Source organism: Elephas maximus, chromosome 3 (assembly GCF_024166365.1).
Source record: "Elephas maximus indicus isolate mEleMax1 chromosome 3, mEleMax1 primary haplotype, whole genome shotgun sequence".
In the NCBI taxonomy this organism is placed as follows: domain Eukaryota; kingdom Metazoa; phylum Chordata; class Mammalia; order Proboscidea; family Elephantidae; genus Elephas; species Elephas maximus.
In genome coordinates, this window is record NC_064821.1 from 141896430 (window position 1) to 141906788 (window position 10359).

Genomic DNA, 10359 nt, shown 5'->3' on the forward strand with positions numbered 1-10359 from the left:
CTACTTTACCAAGCATCATGTCCTTCTCCAGGGACTGATCCCTCCTGAAAACATGACCAAAGTATGTAAGACACAGTCTTGCCATTCTTGCTTCTAAGGAGCATTCCAGTTGTACTTCTTCTAAGACATACTCATCAACATACCCAGGCCATTTCATTAACATAGAGATAGGATTTACAGCACATAGGAAAATCACATCAGGTGACAAAAATGGTGGACAATCACACAACACTTGGAATCATGGCCTAGCCAAGTTCACAGGTATTTTTGGGGGACTCAATTCAATCCATGACAGTTGCCATTGAGTCAGATCCAATTCGTGGCAACTTTATGTTAACAGAATGAAACATTGCCTGGTTCTGCACCATCCTCAAAATCATTGGGATGTTTGAGTTTATTGTTGCAACCATTGTGTCAATCCATCTCATGGAAGGTTTCCATTGTTTTTGTTGACCCTCCACTTTACCAAACATGATATCCTTTTCTAGCCATAGGTCTTTCCTGATGACATGTCCAAAGAAAGCAAGAAAAAGTCTCACCATCCTTACTTCTAAAGAGTATTCTGGCTGTATTTCCTCCAAGATAGATATGATCATTCTTCTGGCAGTCCGTGGTATAGTCTATATTCTTCTCCAATAACACAATTTAAATATGTCAGTTCTCTTAGAACTACCTTTTTCATTGTCTAGCTTTCACATATATGAGATGATTGAAAAGACCATGGCTTAGGTCAGGTACACATTAGTTACTGAAGTGATGTCTTTGCTTTTTAATACTTTAAAGAGGTCTTTTGCAGCATATTTTCTCAATGCAATACACTTTTATTTGTTGACTGCTGCTTCTATAGACATTGATTATTGATCCAAGTAGAATGAAATCATTGACAATTTCTTCACTATTTATCATGATGTTGTTTATTGGTACAATTGTGAGGATTTGCATTTTCTTTATATGTAGGCGTAATTCATATTGAAGCCTGTAGTTTTTGCCCTTCATCAGGCAGTACTTCAAACCATCTTCACTTTCCACAAGCAAAGTGGTGTCATCTGCTTATCACAGGTTGTTAAATGAGTCTTCCTCCAATCCTGATGCCCTGGTCCAAACCATCATCATCATCTTTTACCCGGATTATTGCAGTAGCCTTCTCTCTGGTTTCCCTTTATTCTTTTCCTCTTTCCCTTTTCCACCTGTTATGGATTGAGTTGTGTCCCCCAAAAATGTCTATCAACTTGGCTAGGCCATGATTCCCAGTATTGTGTGATTGTCCACCATTTTGTCATCCGATGTGATTTTCCTATGTGTTGTAAATCCTATCTCTATGATGTTAATGAGGCAGGATTAGAGGCAGTTATGTTAATGAGGCAGGGCTCTACAAGAGTATATTGTATCTTGAGTCAATTTATCTTGAAACGTAAAAGTGAGAAGTAAGCAGAGAGACAGGGGGATCTCATATCACCAAAAAAATAGTGCCAGAAGCAGAGTGCGCCCTGCTAGATTGTGAGAGAATAAGTTTCTCTTTGTTAAAGCCATCCACTTGCCATATTTCTGTTACAGCACCACTAGATAACTAAGATACCACCTTTGTAATTGTCCTAGGGTAAAATCACCACAAAGTTACAGTAAAGCAAGAAGAAAGATTTTATTTGGCCTATTTTTTATGTTCCAAGAGGCGCAAGTGGGAGACAAACAAGAATGCTGCCAGAGCTACGTCTTCCGGAGCCCAAGGGAATGTTACAGAATCATCAGTATATATTAACGTTACGAATGGATAAAATCATTGAAAACTCCACCTTTTCACAGACTGGGTAAAAACTGCTAAATCACTGTGATTCTACATTTTGAATTGTCTTTCTTAATAATCGTTGGTACCAGTTTCAGTAATGACAGGAGGGTCTTCGCTGGCCCAACAAATCTTACTATTTGCTAAATGCTAATAGAAAAATATAAGTGCAAAATATCTGGGTCTTTGGTGCTATGTTTAAGTATCTGTTTTTGTGAAAGTTCCCCTAAAAGATGTTTTCCCAAGAGTGTCCCAGCTATTGTCTTCGTACAGCTGGGCCCAGCTGATGTTTCCTTGTGCGTCCAGCTCCAGCTCCAGCTGGGTCACATTCTTTATACTCAAGAACAGGGAATAATGGCTCCAATTTTAACTCCAAAATCAAAATAGAGCAGTTAGGGATAACTTTTTGAAAAAATAACCATAGTCATGTCCCTTCTCTGCTCAGAGCTTGCTAATGATTCCCTATGTCAGAGCAAAAAGTCAAAGCCTATTCAGTGACTTACAAGGACACATTTTCTTACAACCCTCTCACTTGTGTAATTTCATCACCTGCTGCTTTCCTTCTAACTCACATTAATCTTCTGGCTATTTATTCGAAAGTCCTGGTACTCTGTCTTGGGGACTTTGCCCTTCTGCCAGATACCAAAAGGATCATTCCTTCATCTCCGTCAAGTCCTTGCCCAAATGTGGCCTTCTCTTTCAGGTCTACCTTAACCTCTCTGGAGCCCTGGAGGCAATGTGTTTAAGAGCTTGGCTGCTAACCAAAAGATAGGCAGTTTGAATCCAACAGCTGCTCCTTGGAAACCCTATGGGGCAATTCTACTCTGTCCTACAGGGTCGCTATGAATTGGAATGGACTCAGTGGCAATGTTTTGGTTTTTTTTTCCCCTAACCTTTCTACTTAAAATTGCAACTCCAAACCTGGGTCTTCCCAAAATAGATTGTAAATTCTTTGGACCAAGATTTTTTGTCTGATTTGTTCACTGTTATATCCCTGAAACCTAGAATACTGCCTGGTATAAGTACTCAAAAAGCATTTGTTAAATCAATAAAAATTATTATTCATACATCTGCCTGCATATATATTCATTTTTAATTTCTCAGGTAGAAGTTATTAGTAAAAAAATTTTTACTGATAGCATCCTTCACATCCTTCACATTGCAATCAAACTCTCTTGATCTACTAGCATCTTTAAAACTAATGTAATCTTTGCAATGATGACAAATGCTTGGTGTATATGTTTAAAGGTGCTTAGTCTTTTCCAGCGTATTAAAAAAAAAAAAGAAAGCCCTTATTGATGTAGAGAGTGAAAGATAAGGCAACACCAAGAGCAAGATAAAAAGAAACAGTTTAAAATGGAGGCATACTGGAACATTTGCTGATAGAGCACTGAATGTGTGTATGTTTAGATATAAATTACTTACTCAGAGCTATGTTGAGCAGCACGGCCCTTTTCTAAAGCTTCTTATACTTTCCCCAGATTACTGATGTGAAGCTTCTGTTTTATTGATGCTTATGGCAATAAGAAGTTTGGGCCCAGATTAATCTAACATCTCCTTTTTCCAGGAAATCCAATGAAAGCATGTTATCATTTATGAGGAATATCATATTTTTGCATTCAGATGAGAAAGAGAGCAAAGAAAATAAGCTTTTTACTGTGGGCATTGTGAGCCAGATTTCAACCTATCATTGTCAAAAAACACTTTCTTTCATTTTTTCACAAAACGTGTTATTTCCAAAAGACATGCTTTATTTTTCCTTAGAGATGTTCTGAAGCTTAGCACAGAAATACATGTTGTCAGTATGTGACTTAAAAATAAAACAACAAAAAAGTCCCTACCACATGTGAAAAAGAAAACCTAAGAAAATGTGTTGACCTGGATTTTTAGCTCATAGAATGACAATTTATTATTTTAAATATTTAAAAAAAATACATATTTTTAAATTGTTGTTTGAAGATTTGGAGAAAATTTTAAAACAGTCTGTAAAAAAAATATATAAAACTGTGGGTGGAAGATTGGCAAAACAACCTAGAATTTGAGATCAATGACCTTTATTGTTATTCTAGACTAAACATCAGGAGGAAAATAACCATTCATTAGATTTAACAATAGGCAGAAACCACAGCTGGCATGAAGCATGTTTCTCCCTTCTGCAAAGTCTTTAAGTAGTGCTTCAGATATGCTCAACAAGACAGACTGATTTACATTTCCTTATATTTCTTTTTCTTTCTTGGCTTTCACCAGAGTGTACTGTTGGGGCCATTTTTCCTTAAATTTTAATTTGTTTTCCAATGTATGAGCTCGTTTTTCTAGTTGAAGAAATGGAACACTGCCCACCACGCAATGAAAAATGAAGCTTTCAATCACGAATCCAAGTTATCGAGGAAAACAAATGACAATGTGTTTAATAGATTGCCGTATCCATATATGTTGATTGGCTAAATTTTTTAACATTTTAATCCTACTACTCTTTTACTGTTTTTTTCCAGTGATTCTTTTTTCTTTCTGCTTTTTGTTTGTTGCTCTGTAATTTTATCAAATATATATTTTTTTATCTTTTAGGGAGTATAAATTTGACATGCAAAGAGCATAAATACCTGAAACATTCAGAAAATTGAACTCTATCTCAGGAAAATGATTGGTCTAATTTAAAATGTGATTACTTAAATATATAAAGAGCTTATCATTCAAATAGCTACATTTTTAGGGTGTTTTTATGAATGGCTATATGTTGTATCAAATATATTCTGAATATTTCATGCATTTATTTAATAGTAAGATTTTTTTTTTAAACCTTGGCTCTAGCATATGAAAAATTATTTCTAGGTTATGTAAATATTAGCTCAAGTCATTTCTATGGAAATTCTAATTCTGGGCCAGATGAAGTAAGTACACTCTACTCTCTATCTTCCACTGAATGCAAATATAAACTCCCAGCAGAAGGCATGAAGCAGCTATCTGAGGACTAAAAAGTAAACTGTAGCAGGCAGATTTAGGAAACAGTCCAGAATTCGATGTACCATCAAACCAGGGGTGAATGTCTTTTTTTATCCGTCTAGTATCACCTGGCATGCACTCAAAGGGAATACGAAACCTAGAAGTGCCAACTAGGGAGGACAGGCACACTCTAATTTTTTGTTAAGAAACTGAAAGACTGGAAAGAGGATATTTTAGGCTGGGTTTTCTAAAGAGCCAAGATCAGTGAAGAGTGTATTGCCGTCTAGTCAATTCCAACTCATAGCAACCCTGTAGGACAGAGTAGAACCACCCCATAGGGTTTCCAAGGAGCAGCTGGTGGATTTGAACCTCCAACCTTTTGGTTAGTGGCTGAACACATAACCACTGCACCACCAGGACCATGACGGTGGATAGGGCAATGTATAAGTCCATGAATGGTAGTTTTGGGAGAAGCATTGTGTGCAGGGAAGGCAAATCTGTATCCAGAGTGATTGTCTATTCCAGTAAGAACAAAATGTTTCCCTTTTCATGATAGAAGTGGTCTAATGCAATCAACCTGCCACCAGGTTGCTGGCTGATCACTTCAAGGAATGGTGCCATATTGAGGACTCTGAGTTGGTCTCTGCTGCTGGCAGATTGGGCATTCAGCAGTGGCTGCAGACAAGTTGTCCTTGGTGACTGGAAGTCCATATTGCTTAGTCCATGCATAACTTCCATTCTTGCCACCACTGCCACTTTGTTATTGAGCCCATTGGGCAATGACAGGAGTGGCTGGAGAAATAGGATGAATGGTTTCCATAGAACTCACCATCGTATCCACTTGATTGTTAAAATCTTTCTCTGTTGAGGTCACCCTTTGGTGAGCATTCACTTGAGGCACAAATACCTTCACTTGTTTGGCCCATTCAAAGAGTTCTATCCACATACTTCTTCTCAATACCTAGTCTCCAACTTTCCAATCATGTTCCTTCCAAGTCCCTCACCGTCCAGCCAAACCATTGGCTGCAGCCCATGAATCAGTATACAATGGCACACCTGGCCATTTATCTTTCCAAGCAAAGTGAAAAACCAGATGAACTGCTCTAAGTTCTGCCCATTGACAGGATTCCTCTTCACCAGTGCCTTCAGAGAGGTTCCAGCAAGTGGCTGCAGTGCTGCCGCTGTCCACTTTCAAGTGATGCCTGCATATTATGCAGAACCATCCATAAACCAGGCATTAGTTTTCTCTTCCTCAGTCAACTGATCATAAGGAAATCCCCCACAAAACCATAGGTGCAGACTGGGAGAGGGCAGATAATGTGACAGGAGTGGAGACCATAGTATTTGGGCCACTTCTTCATGAACCTTCTTGTGCTTTCATGCCCTGCTCAGGCCAGCTCTCATACCTACCACTTCCATTTAATGATGGAGTGCTGCTGTTCACATCTGGCTTTATGGCTTTGTGGGTCAAACAACATCCAGTTCATAATGGGCAGCTCAAACTTCATGGTGACTTGGTGGCCAATGGTTAAGTGTTCAGTCTCTACTAAGGCCCAGTAACAAGCCAAAAGGTGTTTCTCAAAAGGAGAGTAGTTATCTGCAGAGGATGGCAGCACTGCACTCCAAAATCTTAAGGGTCTGTACTGTGATTCACCAATAAGGGCCTGCCAAAGATTCCAAACCACATTGCTATCTGCCACTGCCACTTCAAGCATCATTGGATCAGACAGATCATATGGCCCAAATGGCAGAGCTGCTTGCACAGCAGCCTGAACCTCTTGCAGAGCCTTCTCTTTTTCTGAGCTACACAGAACTAACAACTTTTTGAATTCCATGATAAATAGGCCAGAGTAGCATACCAAAATGAGGGATATGTTGCCTCCCAAATACAAAGAGGCACATTGGGCATTGTGCCTCCTTTTTATTTGTGGGAGAAAACAGATGCAGTATCTTATCCTTCACTTTGGAAGTAATATCTTGACGTGCCCCACACCACTGGACCCCTAGAAATTTCACTGAGGTGGAAGGCGCCTGAATTTTTGTGGGATTAATTTCCCATGATCTAGCATGCAAATGTTTTACAAATAAGTCCAGAGTCATCAACACTTCTTCCTTACTAGATCCAGTCAGCATAATGTCATCAAGTTAATGTACCAGTGTGATGTCTTGGGGAATGAAAAGGTGGTCAAGGTCCCTGTGGACTAAATTATGACATAGGGCTGGAGAGTTGATATATCCTTGAAGTAGGACAGTAAATGTATATTGCTGGTCTTGCCAGCTGAAGGCAAACTACTTCTGGAGGTCCTTCAAAACAGGTATGGAGAAAAAGACATTAGCCAGATCAATAGCTGCATACCAGGTACAAGAAGATGTATTAATTTGCTCAAATAATGAAACCACATCTGGAACAGCAGCTGCAATTGGAGTCACAACCTGGTTGTTTTCGATAATCCATTATCATTCTCCAAGATCCATCTCTTTTTGCACAGGCCAAATAAGCAAGTTGAATGGGGATGTGGTGAGAATCACCACCCCTGCAGCCTTCAAATCTTTGATGGATTTCTGCAATCCCCCTGGGAATGTGATATTGCTTTTAGTTTACTATTTTCCTAGTTAGGGGCAGTTATAATGGCTTCTACTTGGCTTTTACTACCCTAATATCCCTTACTCCACTTGTTAGGGATCCAGTGTGGGGGTTCTGCCAGTTGCTGAGTATATCTATTCCAATTATGCATTCTAGAACAGGGGAAATCACTACAGGATGGATTTGGGGACACAACGGACCCATTGTGAGCCAAACCTGAGCTAAGGCTCCATTAATAACCTGACCTCCATATGCCTCCGCTCTAACTAGTGGACCACAGTGACATTTTGGATCTCCTGGAATTAGTGTCAGTTCAGAACCTGTATCCAGTAATCCCAGAAAAGACTGATGATTTCCTTTTCCCTAGTGAACAGCCTCTATCATAAAAGGCTGTAGATCCTTTGGGAGAAAGATTAACAGCATATGTTTTTGGCAGTGCAGTGGGATCCTTTCTCAAGGGGACTCGACCTCCCCTTCTTTCAAGGTGTTGTGGGTCTGTAAACTGGTTGAAGCCTGGTAATTGATTGAGGGGCTGTGACTCTCTATTCTGGCGATCCAAGTTAGACTGCCATTCACTTGATATAGAATTCTGCTTGGACAGATTAAGAAAGTATGTGGTAGATTTCCCACCTATTTCACTCCTAGGGACACCATGACTAAGTAGCCAACACCATAATTCCATAGGAGTCAGGCTATTCTAATTATTGCTTTGGCTCTGCTGTCCATTACGGTAACCATGTCCACCTTAACTTTGTTGATCGAATGTTACCACTTAGCCCTTACCACCCTGGGGTCCAATCAGCCCCATCATAGTCAGGTGTCTGAATTCAGTTTGGGAAGTTCCCACTGTCAATCTGACTTACATAAAACACCAAACACAGCAGTCTTCAAAGATGCTGGGGTTCCCTTCACAAATTTGTTCCTCACCGTTGTGAAGATGTGTCCTCTGGGCACTCCATGTGTGGGTCTGTGGGTCTAACCTGATAAATTCACTCTAACATGTCATTTTCCCTATGCCTTTGGATGCCTTCTTCTACAGTATACCAAGGCAGGTCTGGCACCTCAACTTGATTTAGTGTGGGCCACTGCATAATTCCTGCTTTAGCGAAGCAACCAAATAAATTATTAGATCCTTTCCTAACCACATGAGCTATAACATGGAATGAAGAACCTGTGCTTAGTGGGCTCATATCAATAAACTCAGACTTATCCAACTTTATGTTCCTTGAACCATTATGTCATACCTTAATAGCCATTTCCACACATATTCCCCAGGTTTCTGTTTGTATATATTAGAAAGCTCAAGCAGTACTTTTGAAGTGTCATGCTTTGTACTTTAACTTTTGGGGATTTCTGGGACTTAAATCTAGTTATAAATGTAGAAGCAAAAATGGGTGTGGTGATGTGTTCCGAGAACATTCAGCAATGTCTTGTAAGGCATCTGCCTCAGGCAATGCTCCAGGCAATGACTCAGATGCCTCCCCAGAAGATGACTCTGACAAAGGCTCTTCAAACACAGCTGAGTTAATCTCATCATACAGGGATGGAATGGCTAGTGGTTTTACTGGAGAGGTGGCTTAGCAGACAAAGATAATCTCTTCAGATGGGAGTGAGAGGGCTGGTTCTGTTGGCAGGAGTGATTCAATACAATTTAGGGGTTCGGTGTCCCCAACTTCCTGATTATCTGCCTGTATGTCCCCAACCCAAGTTTCAGGATCCCATTTCTTCCCAGTCAATGCCCTCTCTTTAAATTCAGACACCATTTGATGTTGGGAATTCAACTGGCATTGTAATTCCACCACTTTTTAATATATGTAGATGTAATGTATATGACAACTACAGCATAAAGGGGTAAGTTTTGAAGTCCTTTATGGTGGTTAAGGCTCTACATTCTACTTGAAGTTATAAAATATTAATTGTAATAGATTTTAAAAACCTAAATATGCATGTTATAATTCTTGAGGCAATCATTTAAAATTATACAAAGATATGCAGTAATAAACTTAATAAGTTAAAAAATGGAATATGAAAAAATTTTAAATAATCCAAAATAAAGCAGGAAAAGCAGAAGCAGGAAGAAAAACAAGCAGAAAATGAATAATAAAATGGTATATCTAAATCCAAGCATATCAAAGCACATATCAATAGTTACATTATATGTAAATGGCTTAAGCATACCAATTAAAAAACAGATTTCTGGGTGACCAAATCCAATTTTAAAGGTTATGTACTGTATAATTCTATTTACATTGCATTCTGGGAAAGGCAAAACTACAACAATGGAAAACAGACCGCTGGTTGCTAGGGGTAGATGTGGGAGAAGGGTGTGATTATAAAGAGATAGCATGAGGGGTTTTTTGGGGATGATGGAACTGTTCTGTATCCTAATTGTGGTGGTAGTGGTGGTTACATAACTCTGGACATGTATTAAAATTCATGGAATTGCTCACAAAAAAAGGTCTACTTTACTAAACGTAGATTTAAAAATAAAGTAAATGTATCTATGTATTTAAGGCTTTTTGTATGTCAGGCACTGTCCTTTAAGACATGTTTTGTACAATCTTTACAACAATCTTATGAGGTTGATAGTATATTCTCTATTTTACAGGTGTTGAAGATTCTAAAGTTGAATGCCTTAATAAAGTTCAGTAAATGACTTAATAATGGTTAAACAGATATTCACACCAGAATATAACAAAGGTCTAACTCCAACACCTTATCCTCTAGGATATGATTCTTATTTGCTCAGAAGCAGTGGTCCAGGTCTAAAATTGAAAAAGTTAAAGAAAAAAAAAAAAGTTAATCTCACAAAAATTTGAAATCTGGTGTAAGTCCTAAAAACTAATGCCCGACATCCGGTGAAACTGGGAAGGCCTCAAATGGCCTAACCATGTTCCTTTCCTGATTTTGTTCCCATGGACAAGATCCCTTAGCCAGACAACCCTCCTTATCAATAGGACCAAGTGCAGTTTCTGCTTATCCCTAAGTAGCAGGTTTCAGTTTCCTGCTGGCCTGCAGAATTACTCAGACAAGCTAATCACATCCTCCCATGGGT